Source organism: Halichoerus grypus, chromosome 12, assembly GCF_964656455.1.
Source record: "Halichoerus grypus chromosome 12, mHalGry1.hap1.1, whole genome shotgun sequence".
In the NCBI taxonomy this organism is placed as follows: Eukaryota; Metazoa; Chordata; class Mammalia; order Carnivora; family Phocidae; genus Halichoerus; species Halichoerus grypus.
In genome coordinates this window covers 4,288,698-4,308,129 of record NC_135723.1, presented here as the reverse complement: position 1 = coordinate 4,308,129, position 19,432 = coordinate 4,288,698, and the positions used below count along the sequence as shown (strand labels likewise).

The 19,432-nt window shown below is 46.8% G+C and overlaps 1 protein-coding gene and 1 long non-coding RNA gene across 10 annotated transcripts in view; one reads left to right on the top strand and one right to left on the bottom strand.

Moving 5' to 3' along the window:
* IKZF1 (IKAROS family zinc finger 1) overlaps positions 1-5,236 on the bottom strand; it is a 97,844-nt gene extending 92,608 nt beyond the window's left edge. For 3 of the 9 annotated variants that reach the window (XM_078059919.1, XM_078059920.1, XM_078059921.1), the window contains exon 1: positions 4,327-4,639. The gene's annotated coding sequence lies outside the window, so the exon portion shown is untranslated. Of the gene's footprint in view, positions 1-339; positions 543-4,326; positions 4,653-5,211 lie in introns of those variants that run through there. The other 6 variants (XM_078059918.1, XM_078059923.1, XM_078059922.1 and 3 more) reach the window with 6 other exon arrangements.
* Positions 5,237-5,442: 206 nt separating this feature from the next.
* LOC144379643 (uncharacterized) lies at positions 5,443-8,441 on the top strand. Its single transcript, XR_013442969.1, has 2 exons — positions 5,443-6,052; positions 7,821-8,441. It is a non-coding gene; the product is annotated as an uncharacterized LOC144379643 (long non-coding RNA).
* Positions 8,442-19,432: the final 10,991 nt, after the last annotated feature.

Genomic DNA, 19,432 nt, shown 5'->3' with positions numbered 1-19,432 from the left:
AGAGAGTCAGATTTCCTTCAGTAGTGAGCTGATTGCCGGAGAAAAATGAATCATTGCACACTTGAGTGAGGAAATATGAAGAAGGCACTTTTCCACTAATTAGGCCCCATTTTAGGCAATTCGTTAAGCGGTGGCCCCGCGCCACCAGCCATCAGGAGGTGGAGCACGGGACAACCTGAAAGCAGAGCGTGCAAATGGTGCATAATGATGCTCTCCATCACCCCAGACAGACGGCGGAGGGGTGCCGGGCAGGGGCCGGGCGCAGGCCACCGGGAAGAGAGGCCACACCGGCTGGCCCCCGTCTATGCAAGCACAGCAGAGAAAGCGCGTGGCACTCACCAGTCTCCCCGAGCCTCCCCGAGACCGAGGGGTGCTGCCTTCCCACACCAGTCCCGCCTTTGGAGGACGGGGGTCTTCGGGCCCTGGGCCGCGCGTGGAGTCCCCTCCACTCAGCCACCTAGGAGGGACCCTGCTGCCCCGGGGTGGCAGGCCGGGAGGCCCTCTCCTCCGCCACCGCCTTCACACTCCACTAGGGCGGAAAGAAAGGTGGAACCATTTGCCAAATATGCAAAAAAGGAGGGAAGATAGTTTTCTCTCAGGAAAACATGGGCAGGAAGGGAGCGTGAGCTTCCTGTGCCGACCAAAACGGGTTCAGAGATTATTAGGACGTCTGATTTGACAGGCTTGTGGTGGAGGCCGGCGCTCTTTTAGTCAACAGGAATCGCGAGTTCCCCAAAGGCCGACGTGGCGGCGGGAGAAGGGAAACGGGGCCAGGCCTGCGCCGGGGAAGACAACGGGCGCCACGCCTGGGACTTTGGGTTTTCACCACTTGTAACAGTTTATCGCCAGGCGGGTCACTGGAGGCACCTGTGGGGCCCGCCTGTTGATCCCAGTCAGGACACAGAGCCAACGGAAGCGAGGAGGCCGTCGGCCTGTGGGGGAGACCTCAGCTGGTGCCCCGCGGGCCCTTCTCGGGAGTGACCCCCAGCGACACACACACACACACACACACACACACGGAAGCAGGGGGGCCTTGCCTCCTCCCCGCTCAGGAACGCGTGCACAGCGCCCTTTGTCTGGCTGGGTTTCACGCTGCACGTTTTGTCACGTCCGAGAGATATTTGTCAGAAGAGCATCACACGTTTAAAAACGACGTCAAACAAAAGCCCTCACGGGAACGGCGCAGAAGATGTGAGGACAGGGGCGTGTATCACGGGAGCTGCAGACAGAGACCGGGCGTGAAGGCGTTTCTTGAACTGCCAAGACCACAGTAACACCTCGGGGTCTCCAAGAAGAAACCGGTGGGAGTGTCCAGAAGGCCCCACGGGGGAGACCAGTCATGTCGCTGCTGCTGAGTCTGGTCTGGGGGGCGCACCAGCCCCATTTCTATTTCCCTCCCCATCTGAACCGTGTGTGTGTGTGTGTGTGTATCACACCACTACTCCGCAGTACAACCTCCCTAACATCTAGATCACACATGCCCCGTGCCCCGTGTGAGCAAAACAATGATCTGTCTCAAGGTGTAAACAAGATCAATCGTTCTCCTTTTGTAAGCCTGCGAGCATGGGTCACTTGTCACTTTTACATCTCTTGTTTTCACCTGAGAAACGGCACGATTACACACACACATGCCTGAGGGCTCCCAAAACACCAACGTACAGACCCGGGGAAGGGAGAAACCTTCACGACCAGGGCGAGAGGTACAGCATCTTGTGGCCAGAAGAAGGAGTCACAGTCCCCGAAAAGGCTTGTCAGGCTGACAAATCACAAGGGTTGCCAGAGAACCTAAAAGGGACTTGGTCTGCTCTCTGTGAGTGGGATCCCCTGAAGGAATCTCCATCAGAATAAGGCAACGAAAACCAGTACTTATTTCATAGTGAATTTATTTCATAATTGCAAAGATTAGAGGAGGGGAAAAAAAGACACACACACAAATGCCACGAAATGTTGCTATCCTTGACAGATTCTGGGTTAATAGTGTTAGGCAGACACCCAAAGTACTCACATCATTTACCTCTACGCTCAACAGTATAAATAGGAAAATCCATCCTGCTTTAGTGAAAGGTAAAAACCAACCAAACACACAGAACCTAAAAGGAGGGGCTTTATTACTCAGGTCAGGTCTGTGTGATGTGAAGACTCATTCTCACCCTGCCCCCACGCCTCTCTCTCTGTGCCGTGTGCGTGCTGTGTGTGTGTGTGTGCACAGACTCATTGAATTTCTTTATTTTCTATATCTATCCATGCACACATAATCTTGAAATATACCCAGAACACCTGTACGTGTGGGGGCGGGGATGTTTTGTCACAGGGCCCACAGAAGACAGCGTTGCTTCACATTTGCAAAGTTTGACATTTAAGTTGACAGTATGCTACCATATGACCCAAACACGAAACACACCAATTCAAATCAAGGGGGAAAATATCCCCCCAAAAGAACCACCATCCATCCTCACACTCTTAAGTCTCTAGCCAAGCGAGGAAGACTCAGTGGCCCCCAGCACCGCGGGGCTTCAGAACTCTTGGCCAGGAAATTCACTAGGATTATAATTTTTCAACAAAGGAAATGGCGCCAAGACAGTCACCGTGTATCCTCTCTCAGGAGACCACGGACCAAGTTCTCAAAAGGGTACACAAGCACACTTTTTCTTACACACCCACAAGCTCACCCTGTGAGACCGAGCTGATGGGCTGCTCTTGTTACCATGCTTCTGAATTCAGAGGATGTGTAATGTTGCAAGATGCAGCCCTTCAATTAAAACCCTGGTGAATTACACAAACAAGCAAGCATGCTGGAGTTTCTAGAGCTCCTGCCTTCCACTATCACCATGAAACAAAAGGGGAGGAAAGCACGACCATTTAACTCAATAATCTATTCTGGTATCAGCTCTGGTGGACTCCAAGACAGGGAAGCACATTTTTTTTTTTTTTTTTTGCCACATAAAAAAAGGTATAAACACGTATGTTCCTGGAAAGTTTTGAAATCGGATACATTCTATCAACCCAGAAGTGTGCAGGATTTTAAAATGTGACATCACTATTTATATCTGTGCATACAAGTTATTTTTTTAACATGTTCTGCATATTCTATGATGGAAGCAGGTAATCTTCCCGTCACAGATATTTAGCACTGTTTAATTTTTTTGCCACATACCAAATAACCTGATTTGCCACTGAAACAATTCTGACATTGAATCTGAAAAAAATACTTAAATTGGTACTTTTAAAATTCCATATAAAAGATGGGTCCAATGAGCCTCATCAAACACCTTCAAACAAAGAAACAAATTCACGAGGCTCCCACCATTTCCTGCAGTTTTCTGTCTCCTCTCAACTCAGAACCAAGTGAGCCAATCCTTGCAACCATTTCAATTTCTATGAAAGTTTAAATATTGTCCAGATTAAATATTTTCAACCTCCATACATTTTGTCCCCTTAACAGAAGTTGATTTGGCTAGCAAGCAGGTATTCCTTCAACAGCAGTTTGTGTCTCCAAGTTTAAAACAAGATACCTGGGAGCTGAGATGCATGGGCCGGAGCAGGGTGGGGAATGAGCAGTGGGCAAGCTTGCCTTGAATTAGCTCTGGGCCCGTGCAGCCCAGAGCAGAGGGGGGGAGGACTACACTTGAAAGCTGTTCTTGTCCGGTCTCTCGGTCTCTACATGCCATACGCTGTCCCTCCAAATTAGAAGAAAAAACAATCTCATCTTCTCCCCCCCCCCCATTCCTTAGGAATCACCTGGGATCCTTGATGATTTTTTTTTTTTTTAATACATTGCAAATCCAGTCGCAAGTAACCCGATGCCTTATTACCAGGGAGTTTCGAAACCTGAGAGCCAAAATCGCAGCCAGCAGAAGTCCTACTAACTTTTCAAACCGGGATAATTCTTCATTTTGCAGAAAGCAAGTTCAGACACGATCTAATTATTTTACAGTAGAAGCAAAATGCTCTCACCTCAGAAATAAGAAAAGAAAGCTCTTTACGAATGACTTTGTAAAGCCTGACTTCCGTGATCTAGAGGCATGTATCAGCTTAAATACAACCGGAGCTAGACCGTCCTCCTCCTGGTAACAGCGGGGCGGCTCTCAGGCGTCCCACCGCCGGCCTAGCTCTGTGCCCGTGGTCACAGCACAAGTTGGCAGAGGCTGACAAAAGTCAGGGCTCTCTCCGTCCCCAGGAAGGGGAGGCGGACCTGAGCGAAACCAGGGGTTACAAACCTTACTGCCTTGTCTTGTCTCCTCATTCTCTCCTTCTCTCTCTCTCTCTTTTTTTCATCCACCAGCTACTCGGAGTTTTCCTATTGAAATTCAATTTGAAAACACTCACGTGGATTTGTGCGTCGCACTTTGGGGGCCAAGACTGATCCTCGGGCGCGAAGAGCAACCTCGGGGCCGGGGCTCCCTCTGCCCTGCCGGGCTCGCCCGGGGCCGGCCGCCTCGCCACCTCCAAGGTCCCGCCCGGGCTCGGCGGCGCTCCGCGGGGACCCAGGGACCGTCGCCGCAGTCGCCGCCCCGGGCGCGGGCGGCGCATGCACTTGTTAGAATGCCCTGCTAACTTGGCCGCCGAGCTCTTCCCAGCTTTCTTTCACAATGACTTCCTGAAGTTGCTCACTCGCATTGTTCCCCATTTCTCCGCCACCCTCCCCACCCCCCGCGGGCTCCGACCCGGCTTTCGCGCTCGCGGCCGGCCGCTTGCCCCGAGCGCACAGCGCCGCCCACGGGCCGCGCACCTGGGCCCCCTCCGCGCCGCGCCCCGCGGGCCGGCGCCTCGCCACCTGCGGCCGCCCAGATTGGCGGCGGCCCGAGCGCGCGCCCGCCGCCCGCGCTCCGCAAACTTTGGGGAGGTGCGCACCTCCGGCCGCCGCTCGACCTGCCCGCAGCCGCCCCGCCCCGCGCGCACGGCCCTGCCCTCGCCCGGCTCGGCGCCCCGGAACACGGAGCGGGAGCGGAGCCGGGCGCGGCGCGGCGCGGGACTCGGAGCCGGGCGCGGAGGGGGGACTCGGAGCGGGACGCGGAGGCGGACGCGGAGCGGGACAGGGATCCGGGCGCGGAGCGGGGCGCGCCGCCTCCGTCCCCGCCCCGCCGCGGGCTGGCCGCCTCCCGCGGTGCCGTCTGCCCGCAACTCCGGGACCGCGCGCACAAACTTTGCCAGGGCGCGAGGCCGGCTCCCGGCCCCCAGGGTCGCCGGGGCGGCGGCGGGCGCGGGCCGTACCTGCTGGCGCCGGCTGCCACCCGCTCGCCCGCGCCGGGCCCGCTCGGCGCGCCGCCGCCACCCCCGCGCGCAGCGCGCCCGGGCCCTCCCCTCGCCGCCGCGCTTCCTCATTCCGGCGCCGCATCGCGCCGCGGCCCCGCGCGGCAGGTGGCGGCCGGCTCTCTGCGCCCCGGCCCCGGTGGCGGGATCGGCCGCGGCGCTGCGGGGCCCGCGCTTAACCCTTGGGGGCCCGGCGCGGGCGGGGCAGCTGGAGGCGGGGACCCTCGGGACGCGGGACATCGTGAAGCACTTTCCCCAGTGTCTCGGGGCGTCCACTGCCCGCCCAGCTCCACTTCCCTCGAACTGGGGCCACTGGGCTCCCAGGTTCTGGCTGCGACCCCGGGTGACGAGTGCCCACCCGAGGGGGTGGGAAAAGTTGATCCTCCGCAAGTGAGGGGAAGGTGCAATTCATTTTCCCAGACAACCAATGGAATACCTCTCGTCTCTCTTCCCTCCCACCTGCTCAGGCAGCAGCTAGGATCGCGCCTTCCATCTGGCCCGTGTGCACACGCGAGTGTGAAGGGACGCCTGCGGGAGGAGGTGATAGCAAAGGCAGTCCTGCGGCCTGGCTCCGCGGCTCTTGGCACCTCAGACCCCTCCCTCCCCGTGTGGGTCTCCGCTGAGAGAGGAATGCCGCTCAGACAGAGCACCTCTGCACACTCTGCCGGGAGCCCCTCACTCTGATTAGCCAGGCCCCACCCGAGCCAGAGCCGGGCGAGAGTGCTCAGTGTGAGCAGAAGCGGGAGAATGGTGAATTCGGTCGATTTGCCCTGATCCGCCTTGGGCGTTCAGGGAGGGAGAGGTGAGTGAGGCCCCCAGCCCTGCCCTTCAAGACTTGTGCAGGCCTCCCAGGTGGAGACAGGTAACGTGTGTAAAATGTCATTTCGGGCCCCTGAGCGTGGCAGGGAATGACGGCCACCGGGGAAGGCTGTGGCCCCGCTGAGGAGGCTGCTGGTGGCAGCGTCCGGGCACTCTTGTGGACTGGCTTTGCCTGGTGCCATCCTTGGGAGAAGTCTCTTCTGCCTTCCGTGAACCACAGGCAGCATCCGGACAAATTCTTCCTGGACCACTTGTACACCTACTGCTCGGTTCGTGCTGAGAGACATTTTGATGTTCTGAGCCCTGAGCCCATTGACTCTCCCTGTTTGGAGCCCAGAGGAAGAGAACTAGTGAAAGGTTCATGGCTTCAATCCTTAGTCCACCCCTTGCCTCTACGACCTTAGGCAAGATACTAAACCTCTCCATGCCTCATTCTCCTTACCTGCAAAAGAAGCCAGTGCTACTTTATTCATCCAAAAAGTCCTTGTCAGGACTAAATGGGGCAATAAACACAAGGTTCAAGGCCGTGGGGGCCAAAAATATTGTAGTGGAGGGGTTATGGGACACCTCTGGTTCTTGGATGAACACCACACCCTTAGCCCCCAGATGTGTCTCTTTAAATTGTGCCATGGTCCCCAGGAGTGGGAATCAAGGACCCAGACGTAGTCTTCAGGCCAAGGCATTTCCTCCTGAGGCAGAGGAATATGAGGTAAAGGACCTAGATAGTTTAGGCTGTGTGGTCCTGACCAAGTTCCTAAACCTCTCTGAGACTCAACTTCCCTATCTATAGGTTGGTGGTAATAACGTGAGCTACCTCATGGGGTTGTTTACAGATTGTGTATTTTACATATGAAAGCTCTTGCCATCGATAGGCCCTGCAAGAGAAGGACTCTGTGAATGGTAACTAGTGTTTATTATGAACCCTGCTCACTACCAGTGTCCTGTTGAGATGGGGAGCAAGCTGAGAAAAAACAGTCTTCATGGGCCACTCCCCCCACCACTCCCAAACAGTGGAGCAGAAGGAACTCAGGCTATAACCTGGGGTCTGTGGGTGGACACCATGGCCCCAAGAGGATGCTTAAGTCAACAATAAAAGCACATTAGAGGGGAAAATCTATCAGGAGAAATTGAAACATGTGATACTTAAAAAAAAAAAAAATCATAGGTGTAAAGTCATTTTGTTTCTTTAGAATATATACATAATAATATTACAGTGTTTAATGAAGGATGGCCTCATTTATTCAGACAATAACTGTCAAATTATCAGTTTTTCTTCTTTTGAGATATTATCAAAATCACAAAGAGCCCCTACAGAATGAATCACAGGCTACTTATTCAGAGCTTACTGTAATAAGGGAAGCAGCTATTGGCGCTTTCGTTCTGGGAGAGACTGGAAAAGATTTTAAAGAAGAGTTGAGTTTTGTAGAGTAAAAGGACAGTTGAAATGATAGGACACGATCCATAGTTTCATTTCTTACTCCCTGTGTGCGTCTTGGAAAGTTACTCAACCTCTCTGGGCTCGCTTTGTCAGCTGCAGAGCACACCTACTTTACAATGGTGCTGATAGGATTAGGGGAAATTAAATGAGCTGATGGATGCAATTTACTATGATTAAAACTGTTTCTTTCTTCAATTTAAAAATATCTGCTAAACGGCAACAAATGAGCCGCAGTTGGGAGACAGCAGGAATGATTTTTAAGTAACAGGAAAAGATTTTTGTTAAAAAAAAATTTTCTATTGTCTTTCTACAGTGTTGAAGGAATACAGAACTCATGCAGTTTCGTCTGAAAAGGAACAGGAACAGGAGGAAAAAGACTAGGACATGGATGAAACTTTTGCAACAAGGACTGTGCTTCTTTGGTTTCTTTTCCCCAGTTTTCAAGATCTCCAGCTTCTGCTTCTGCTGGTTTTGAAAATTAACGGTTGCTGGCCTGGGGCAAGGTTCTTGACCATTCCCCACCCCCACCCCGCCGGAAGCTCACTCCTCAGGTTTGGCTTTTTTCTAAGCCCAGGCTGCTGGCTGCCACTACATCTGGAAGGGAAGGAACAGGACACAGGGGAGGAGCGGGGGAGGTTCCAAGGAGCCAGGACTGCCCAGCGGGCGCGCTGGGTGGGAAATGCCCAGCCAACTGCAAGGAGACCCCCAAGATGCTCCCTTTCCTGAAGTGTTTCCAAGGCCCTATCTGGAGGCTCAGTTGCTCCTGGTTTTGAAACCCACAAAAATTCAACAGCTCTGTTCATCATTCCCGTTTCTGCCTCTAGATTTGAATCGAGCGTCTGCACCACTGACAACCAAATTCTTCCCACTTTATGTTGGTTCTTTTGCTTTATACCCCTTGGATTTTGTCAGAATACACTTAGAGTCTCAAAAATGGTGACTTTTTATCAATATCATTTGGTTGGAAGAGACTGAAAAGCAAACAGATCAGATATAATGACTTGGAGTAGATAGATTTACCCAGAGAGCTTTCTGATGAAAAGTTTTTCAACATGTTTTGGCTGAGTAAAGGAAAAGTAGATCTTGATCTGACCTGAACAGATCAGAATAAAGACAAGCAGAGAGGTGGGGGTCATCCTCCAGTTGATGCCACGGATAGGAACAAGATTTGAACATGATTTGTGGGAGTTATAAGCCTTCTGGTGGCATGGATTCAGTGAGAGCCTCCCCTTGCAGGTGGTACTTGAGACAGGAAGTCCCAATAAGGCATAACATGTGATCTTACAGGAAGGGGCTCCAACCTAGTAAAGTAGAAATAATTGCATTTCCATGCAAAACACGTCATGGTAAATTCCAACACAAAGCCTGTGGACACACAAAAGGGTGAAGCCACTAAGTGGTTGCCAGATTTGGGAAGGGCTTTGTGGATGCACGGAGGGAAGGAGGGAAACAGAGGAGGTGTAAGGAAATGCTTGTCTTCCCCGCATGGTGGGGGCGCTTGAAAAATTCTCCTCTGAAGGGAGTTAACCAAAGACTGGAGGTAATATTCTAATGACCTCCCTACTGAGCCCAGCTATGTGAGGGACATTTCCAGACGTTATTTCCCACCTAACAATGCAGCAAGGCCAGCACGGCCTTCGCCATCCCACATAAGGACACAAAGCTCGGAGACGGTGACTCACCTGGGGTCAAAGTTTAAGTGACAGACTGCAGACAAACCATTTAGATTTGGTAGCTTGGGAAGTCACTAGGCATCCCTGTACCTCAGTTTCCATTTCTGAAAAATGGGAATAATGGCAATAGCGACAGCAACCCTCAGGAGGGTTCACGGTCTGAAGGAGTTCGTGTGTGGTAAGCATACTTAGATGGATCCCTGACACATAGTCAGCACTGAATATTTTGGTGTACCCAATTTCCTTCCTTCCTTCCTTCCTTTCTTTTTTTCTCTTCTTCTTTCTTTCTTTCTTCTTCTTTCTTTCTTCCTTCCTTTCTTCTTCCTTTCTTTCTTTCTTTCTTTCTTTCTTTCTTTCTTTCTTTCTCTCTCTCTCTCTCTCTCTCTCTCTTTCTTTCTTTCTTTCTTTCTTTCTTTCTTTCTTTCTTTCTTTCTTTCTTTCCTTCTTTCTTTCCTTCTTTTTCTTTCTTTCTTTCTCCTTTCTAGCAAGGGGAGGGACAGATGGAGAGGGGGAGAGAATCCCAAGCAGGCTCCATGCCCAGCACAGAGCCCAACGTGGGGCTCCATCTCACCACCCTGTGATCACCACCTGAGCTGAAATCAAGAGTCAGACACTCAACAGATTGAACCACCCAGGCACTCCCGATGTACTCAATTTCTAAGTGGTTGGGCTGGGATGCACATCTTGGTCAGGTTTCTTAGCTATGCCCCACACCTGCCCCTCCAAGGACCAATTCCTTAAAGATATCGTTCTCCAATTGGAGGGAAGTATTTCTTTCCCTCTAGTCCTCTTTCAATTTTTTATTTCCCGTACGGCCAAATCACCCATCCTGACAGCACCAGCCTTGATAAAGGGATCAGAAGGGCACGTCCAGGAAAGATTAAGGTTTACGAGTGGACTTTCTGATCTGTACAATACACAGACATGGAGTCTAGTTATTTCTGTGTTGGTATAGCAACTTTCTCTTTCCAGTATTAATAAATCACAAATTTTTCCTGTCCAGTCTTGACAGGAAGTGGGATAGTTTTGGAAAGGGGGTTGAGCGGGGGGACTCTACAGTGGAAAATGTCCTAAAAATGTCAGCGTCTCTCCCCTCCTTGCACAGGTCACTGTAGGAACTTACCTGAGTCACCCTACTTCTTTGAGTATCGCATTCTCTTCGCCACAACAGGAAAAATAAATCCTGCTGCATGGAGTTGGCATGAAGTTTGGCTGAGGGCATGAACGTAGATCTTTCATCGTAATACCTGGTAATGAGTGTTAGGCCCCCCCCCCCCCCCCGCATTTCCATGAAGATTCTTAAGGTGACATCCAGTGGAAAGCAGGTGAGGAAAAAGGCAGAGCACCTGAAAGATGTTCCCACATTCAGCTTTGGGACAGACCTTGATCTGGTTGCAAATAGATTGTTTCTTTACATGAGAAGAGCTGTGAAGAATTATCTAAGACTGGTTGGTGCCAAGTCTGGCTGGTTCAGGAGCAGTAAGCGAGCATCTATCTGGCACTCTCAAGTTTATACAAACTTCCACAAGCATTTCATTTGAACTTGTTGATATCAGTGAGGTAGATACTCAGGGAGCCATGTTTGCCTGGTTTCCCCCATGTCATTGGCTTCTCAGTCTCCTGCCTAAAATGGGGGAGCTCCCTGGACACAGTTTTCAATGTCATCTCTGTACTGATAGCTGCAGTTCCGACCCTCCCCTGAAATCAAGACTCATGCATCTTACTGCCTCCTCGACACGTTTACCTGGACACCTAGCTGGCGTCTTACATTTACCATGTCCCCACACTGCATCCCTGATCTTTCCCCTCAAACCCGTGTCCTTACAGCCTTCTTCACTGGATCAAATAGCAACTGGAAATTTCTGAGGCCAGGAGCTGTGGAGGCATTCTTGATGGCTCCCTTCCTCCTACCATCCCTTCATCAGGACTTTCTGCTGGCTCGGCCTCCAACAGGCATCCATCACCCAACCTCCTCCCGCCTCCACTGCAACCACACTGGTCCAAACTATGTCACCTTTTGTCTGCAGATGGTTGGGGCTCCTAATGGCTCTCTACTCCTGCCCTTGCCCCTCACAGCACTCAGGGAGGGCCTGATGAAAGGCTCATCAGATCGTGCACTTCTTCGCTGGATAGCGTGCTAGCTCTCTGGGGACAATAGCTGAAGTCCAGAGGGCAAGTGATTCTCCCCTCCTCCATCATCTCTCTCCCCTACCACTCTTGTCCAGCCACTTACTGTCCCTCTTGCTCACTGGTCCAGCCACTTGGCTCTGCTTTGCTGTTCCTCAAGCACTGGGGCCAGCTCACTGCACCTACCTTTCTCTGGATACCTGCCTGTCTGCCCTCTTACCTGGGATAGTCACGGCCCACCCTCCAAGAAGTGCAACAACCCCTACCCCCACACAAACCTCCCCTAATCTCTCTTCTTTACATTTTTACACAACACTTATGTTCCGACGCTTATCTTCCAACATTTACTTTGTTTACTCTCTGAAGATAGAGGGGTTTATTTGGTCTGTTTTGTTTACCCGATGCCTAGAACCAGAACACTCAGTGAATATTTCCATTTATTGGCACTACTTTTGAAGGGTTCATCTGACTTTTTTCTAACTCAGGCGAAACTATTTCCTTTAAATTATACGACGAGGAGTTGTCATACTGTTTTTCTAATCTGCAAAAGAACTGTGTTTTCCTAGTCTTACAGCTGGAAGAAGCCACCTTCCCTTTCTGTCCTTCTGTCTGGGGCTCTCAGTGCAGGCACATAGTCGGGCTTCTTGTTGACCTATTGAATGCTGTCTTGGCAGTGATGAGTTCAGAACAGAATGTTCTGCATTTCATTCCTTCCTTGGTCTGTAGAAAAGCTGACAGTGTAGCTCACCCTATCCTCATTCACACACTCTTCTGTAGACTTTCAAGTTCTTTTTTCAGAAGGAAGCAAGGAATAATTAAAAAATATAAACCTTCGGCTTCATAAGGAAGGTTCCCTAATCCTGTTCTGGTTGTGTGAAGCAGTTATCCTGAGGGAGTTGGTGCCTCTGTAGGATAAGAACACAGATAATAATTTAGTAAGGCCAGGAGTTGGGTTTTTTTTTTTTCTAAATGGGTGATTTAGAAATTATTTAAAGATGTAATGCATTCTGTACCTACTCACAGCCTAATGGCTATATATTCTTTTAATATTTACTCATAATATTCTTATTACTTGCAGATATGTTTTTCTAATGAAGAAAAAGAACTCATTTTTCTATAATAGGCGTCTCAGAAACTGGCAACTTTATTTCCACTCCAGAGCTCAAATACACAATTTCCTTTAGCTTAAACAGTGTTTTGCAATTAAACCGAAGGGTTGCCTTCACATTATAATATCCCTTTATTTTCTATGATGATACCTCATGAACATATTCCGCCAAGCAGCATGGTTTCAATATGTTGTACCTAATGATCCTGCATTTTGGGAGAAGGAATCATGTTGTCCTAATTTATGGATGATAGCAAAGCCTATGTTGGAAAGAGAATATGCAAAATGAAGACGTCATCCTTTGGTACAAGTTGAGATATGGGATTTGTGTATGTTTGTGAGACAGTTGGCTATGGTTGGGGACACGTTCTATGACCATCAAAGGGTAACAAGCCAAGTGATTAACCCGGTGGCAGAACCAAGGAATTTGACTTCCCTGGCCAAGTGTAGAGGGCAGATGTGCACTTATTGATCATTCAATCAATATTATAGATCAGTAGCACCTGTATGCTAGTTTAATTACCTTATTATTAGATTGTAATTGGTGAAGGGAAAGTCAGTTCCGTCTGCTCATACTCCTTCTGCCCTTCTTGGCTTCTCAGGGCAGCTTTTGGCCCTTTGGATCCCAAAGCCATTAAGCCCGCAAGGCAGAGTGTTGCGCCACATGATGGATGCCATTTGAGCAAGGCTACCTGATAGAGCAGAGTTCTTAGAGCAGATCCAAATGCAGCGGTCGATAATCATACACTTAGCAGTTGCCACTCCACTACAACAGTGCTTCAGTAATCATCACCAAAATACCCCGGACCCATCTCTCCCAGCACATCTTTCTTATGTATTCCTGGAGCTCCTGTTGATTTCAACGAAAGCTCCAGGAGCCCAGGATACCAGCGCAGCGGCGTATGCAGTACTGGGTGATTTATATTTGCATGGCTTTTGAGCTAATCAGCAAAAAGCGCTCATCAATCTTCTCCTCCCTAGGAAGCTGGATCACGTTATTGTTCTGATTTTGTGGGTGAGGACACTAAGGGATAGGAGCCTCCCAAAGTGAGGAGATTGGGGAAAAAAAGAAATAAAGCTGTTTCTTGATGACCCAAAGTCATGTTTGACACCTGATCTTCTACCAGATGGCACTGAGCATTTGGATTACTCAACAAAATAGTGTTTTATGGAGATACCCATGCCAAGGGAAAACACTGTTGCTTCACTGTGATGGTTCTATTTTACTCTCTGAAAAAAAAAATTTTTTTTTTTTCAGGTAAGTCTTGATCAGCTAATTGTTGTGGAAAGGCCAATGGGACCAATTTGTTGCTTGGCCCCCTCTTGATCAAGTCAGAGAAGTGCCCACGGTCACTGCCCATGGGGTGGCCAAGACTCAGCCTCCGTAGCCTTGTAGTAATAACTGACATCATATGTACAAGAGTGCAGTGCATGCCTTGCTTCTTTGCTTCTTCCAGGATAGGTTTGTGCTAGAATCATTTCCTAGGTATAATAAATTTAGGAGCCTCCCACAGTGGAACTGACAGCAAAGGCAAAAACTGTCAACCCACCTCCCCCCCGTGATGGAAAACGTTTCAAGGTTTTCCCAGCAGTGCATTAGGCAGCTCTGTAAGAACCCACTGTTGTGCGCGTTTTGAGATTTCACGTCTTCCATTAACCAATTCTGAGACAGAAGACCAGTGTCTGTATTCCCCATGTTGTTGAAGTACCTTTACATAGACTTTAACCCAGTTGCTAAATTGCTTGAATTTGTTAAATGTACAAAAGGGCCTACTCCCCGTTGATGGAGTAAAAGTAGATGTTTGATTAAGTAGATAGCTAGATATGCTTTTTTTTCTCCCCATCTGGATGTGTTAAGGGGGTATATTTCAAACTTAGCACTCAGTTCATGCCTTTCATAAGGGGAGGGAAGAGGGTATTTAACAAGGTTAATAATGACAGAGAGAGGAATTGACACCACAAAAGAAAAAGAATCATTCTAGCATTTCATGACAGTTCAAAGACAGATGTCGTTGGCTAAGTGAGAATCTCGTAGACGTGGGGGTAATATACACCTTATATGCATATGGATTAGTGAAAGCAGACTGTCAAATCGGTGAGTGTAAGATTGTCAAATATGAGACATAGCTGCAGAAAACCTGGGGAACTACTTACTATTTATTTCTTCTCTTAAAGACCCAATCCTGTTGTCTTTTCACAGACAAAAGACCACGTCCTTTAGGAACTGAGGACCAACGCAGGTCAAGGGTGGGATGGGATGGAAGCTTTGGATTGGGACCTCCTGAGGACAGCAGCGTTGGTGATCTATTATCTTTTGAAGTCTGTTTTTCATCCTACTTATATGCACACTGTTCTCTTTTGTTTCCATAGACTTTAGCTCACCCAACAAGACCACATCTAATTCCATCTTCCTGGTGTTCATGATGAGAAATTCTAGAATTGCAATTGATGAGACCTCATATTGAGCAGGTTATATCCCAAGTCCTTTGGAATTAATTTAATAATGGCAGTCAACCCCGAGGGGGGTGATTTTTGCAGCTGCCCTAGCACGAGGTGCTTCAGAGAGACATCACTGGCCTTCTGAGCTTTGGTAGAGGTTGGTTAGATGCAGAGTGTCACTAGCCACAGACAGATTGGCTTGGTTTGGCTGGGTAGATGAAAGATGTCACTAGTATGAGTTGGGAGACCTGGATTGGGTCATGCATCTCTCTTTAAGGTTGGGCAAGTTGATCAGACAACCCTCCTAAGCTTCGGTGTCTTTATTTATGAGATGAGAATGGTTGCTGAGATCATCTCTATGACCTCTCCTAAGTGCTATCCCATGACTTGCCTTTGGCTTTGGCAGTGTGTTTCTGTGGGCTGGCAGGGAGCTGGAAACAGCCTTGGGGAAAAGCTTTGCTGGCTACTGCCCATTGTCTCTAAGTTGACCCTACCTCTATCTTTCAGTGCCATGCCATCCCAGAAGTCCCCAAGCACTGAGGGCCAGCTCTGCTGATGGTGGTCACACTTATTACAGGCTCAAACACCCACAAACACACAACCACTAACTCTATCACCTACTAACCTGTGGTGACTAACCCCCTTTGGCCAACCTGGATGGTATGACTTCAGGACTTTGTGAATGGGATGAAGAAGGTGGGGATTCACCTAACCTGAAGCAAGAATAAAACAGATGTGTGCTGGAGATGAAGACTGATCTGTGTGGTGCCCTCACAGAGAAGTCTCCTGTTTCTTGCCAGTGGCAGGATTGTCCTTGGAAAGGCCTTCTGAGTAAAAGAAGATGGGTGCCTGGTGAAGACCAGTGCTCTTGGGAAAGGCTACTCCCTGCATAATCAAGGGAGAATTAGGGAAGATGAGTTAATATAGACTAAAATAAGTGTATTGATCTGGGGGAAATCCTGAACTCTGCTGTGAGTTAGATGGTTGTGGTAAGTGGGAAATGCTTTGGGGAAAAACCCATGACTTCCCCAAATGCCTATGTAAATGCCTACAACATGGAAAATTAACAGGAAGACCTTGGGGTTTCAGCTCACACTGTCACTTACATTGGAAATATTGAGCTGCTCCTCAGGAGAAACAGTGAAAAGTAAGAATCACAGCCACCTTTAGGTTCAAAGGCCTACAACCATCAGATGCTCAGAAAGGAGAATGTGAAACGTGCATAGGGAACAGCTGAGTGAGGCAAAGATCTTCTGTAGGAAAAGAGAATCTGATAAGAATTATAGAAATGTGGTTAGGCAGCTATGCAAAGTAAATAGATGAAATTATCTCTGGTTAAATAGGCAAAAAGGCCTAACTTAAATGACCTGGGGAGGGGGGTCTATTTTGAAATGGATATATATTATCCAAAGGAGTTTTACATGGTAGGTGACATTTTCTTAGCATTAAAGGTGGTTATGTCAGGAAAATAGCATGTAGTTCTGTGTCAAAATGTCCTCAGTAATAGAGATGCATCCAGATGTATTTATGGGTAAAATGAGCTTTGCTTTAAAATATTCCGGCAAGGGGTGCCTGGGTGGCTCAGTTGATTCAGCATCCAACCCTTGGTCTCAGGTCAGGGTCATGATTTCAGGGTCATGAGATCAAGTTCCACACTGGGCTCCATGCTCAGCATGGACTCTGCTTGTGGATTCTCTCTCTCCCTCTCCCCGTTTGCCCCTCCCCCAGCCCCTCCCCCCCCTTTCTCTCTCAAAATAAATAAATAAATCTTTAAAAAATAAAAGATAAAATACTCCAGCAAAACAACAACAAAAACAATGATATAAATAAAAAGAACCGTTGAGAGATGGAAGCAGGTTGGCAATATCTTTGATAATTATAGGCTCCGGGTGGTGGCTCTATGGGATTTGTCATATGATTATTTCTGCTTTTATATATATTCAAAAATGTCTGTGATTGTGTTTTTTGAGAAAGAAAGAAAATGAAGACTGTCATTTAAATATCAATGATATTTTGAGATAATATTTGCAATGACCATGAAAGAAGGATTGCATTTGCTCATATACAAAGAGCTTTACAAATTTATAAAAACTTAAAAAGAAATAACTCAGTAACGGGCAATGCACAAAGGACCCCACTATACAATTTACAAAAGAAATACAAGAGGCCACTGAATGTGAGGAAAGTATTCAACTTCAGTAATGGTTACAAACTGAAAATTAAAATAAAATGTGAGATATAACTTTTTATTTATTACACCTGAGGGATGGTCATGAAGGGGGTAGAGAACTTGGGACCCATAAGCAGCATTCACAGGGCAGTTCTGAGAACTGTTAAGCCTTACATGTTGATATAAATCAAAGTAAATGTGCAAATTTTCCCATTTAACTTCAAGGAATACATGCTCAAGGACTAGGTGTGTGCATGTGTGTGGTGTATGGTTGTTCATTAGAATTGAGTTTTTAGAAACAAATATTAAAAACAAACTAAATGTTCATCACAAGATAAAACACAAGATAAAACAATATTTGGCATATTCATAAAAATGAGTATTTGGGCTCTGTAAAAGTTGGTGATGTATGTTTATTTTCTGAGATGAAAAGTTATCAGCTATGCCCATTTGAGTCACAATTCAAGCTGCAGGATAGTTTTAAGCATTTTGCAGGTCTTTGGAAGGGGCAAGAAATATATAATAAGGAAAGGCTATTTTGAAAATTCATTTAAATCTAAGAGAGCAATGAATCTAAAAGTGTTGGATGCAGATATTTTGAAAGCTTAATTTTTAACTTTATTGGAAAAGTGAAAGACTGGGTTTATTGCACACTGGTAAATAAAACCCAGAGCTATAGAGTTTAGCAAGGCCCATGAATATGTCTCCAAAGCATTTATGAAGAATCTATCACACGTCTCAAGCCCCAAGATTTACCACACATATGTGGAGACTAAATTAACTGAAAAACAAGGTAGATGTACTCTCCAACCACTATAACAAACAAAATGTTTTTCCATATCATGAGACTGAAGATGAGGAACATCGCAACTCCCTGTTCCCGTAAAGAAGCTTAAAATACAGAATGATCCTATTTTCAAACAATGGAAGCTCTAGTTTCTGAAATATAATTGACCTGTGAAGCAAATTTAAATAATGCTTTTGAAGCATTTGTCCTTTTTATTGTCGTAAAGTACACAAAACATAAAATTTACCATGTAACTAACTTGAAGGGTACAATTCAGTGGCATTAAGGACATTCACCTTGTTGAGCAACCATCACCGCCATCTACTTCCAGAACATTTTCATCATCCCAATGGAACCCCACACCCATTAAGCTGTAGCTCCCATTTGCTCCTTCCCCCAGCCCACTACTTAGTGACAATCACTATTCTGCTTTCTATCTCTAATGATTTGCTTATTCTGGATATTCCTTATAAAGGGAATCAGACATTGTGTGCCTGGTATCTTTCACTTAGCACAATGTTTCTGAGCATAATGGTCATCCATGTTATAGTATGTATCAGTATTTCATTGTTGTTGTTTTTTTTTTATAGCTGAACAATATTCTACCAAATGGATATTTTGTTTACCCATTCGTCTATTGATGAACATTTGGGTCATATCTACCTTTTGGCTAATGTGAACAGAGCTATAGTAGCTCTATGTTTGTGTACAAGTTTCCATTTGAACACCTGCTTTGAATTCTTTTGGGTAGATTTCTCAGTGTGGAATTGCTAAGTTATATGGTAATTCTTTGTTTAATCTATTGAGGAACTGCTAACCCATTTTCCATAGCAGCTGCACCATTTTAAATTCCCACCAGCAATGTATGAGTGTTCTAATTTCTCCACATTCTCACCAATACTCATTATCTGGCATTTTTTGGCTTACAACTATTCTAGGGGTTGTACGATGATATCTCATTGTGGTTTTAATTTGCATTTCCCTGATGACTAATAATTTTGAGCATCTTTTCATATGTTTTTCGCCATTTGGATGTCTTCTTTGGAGAAAGGTCTATTCAAGTCATTTACTCATTTTTTTAATTGGGTTGTATGTCTTTTTGTTGTTGAGTTTTAAGTGTTCTTTATATATTCTGGATACTTTATATATTCTGAGTATATACTAGACTTTTTATATTCCAGTATCCGGAATTTTTTCAGATACATGATTTGCAAGTATTTTGGCCCATTCTGTGGTTGTCTTTTCACTCTCTGTGTAGTGTTCTTGATGCCCCAAATTTTGAATTTTGATGAAATGCAACTTACCTATTTCTTTTGTTGGTTGTGCTTTGGTGTCATATCTTAATGTCATTTTCATTGCATTTTGAAATATTCAAATTTATCCATAAGAGGAATGCTTTATAATCCATGATTAATTATTTAAATTTATTTTCTTTCCCCCAAACAATTTCATATTAAATGTCTGTTTCTATTTTGTTGTTGCTGTTTTAAAAAATGCATGCTTTTCATCCATTTGTGAAAATAGAAATTTAGTATAAAATTAAGAATTTGGGAACTTTTCATAGGTTTTATTTGTTTTCTTAAAAAAAAAAAAAACCTGTAAGCTAAAACTAAAGGTTTCT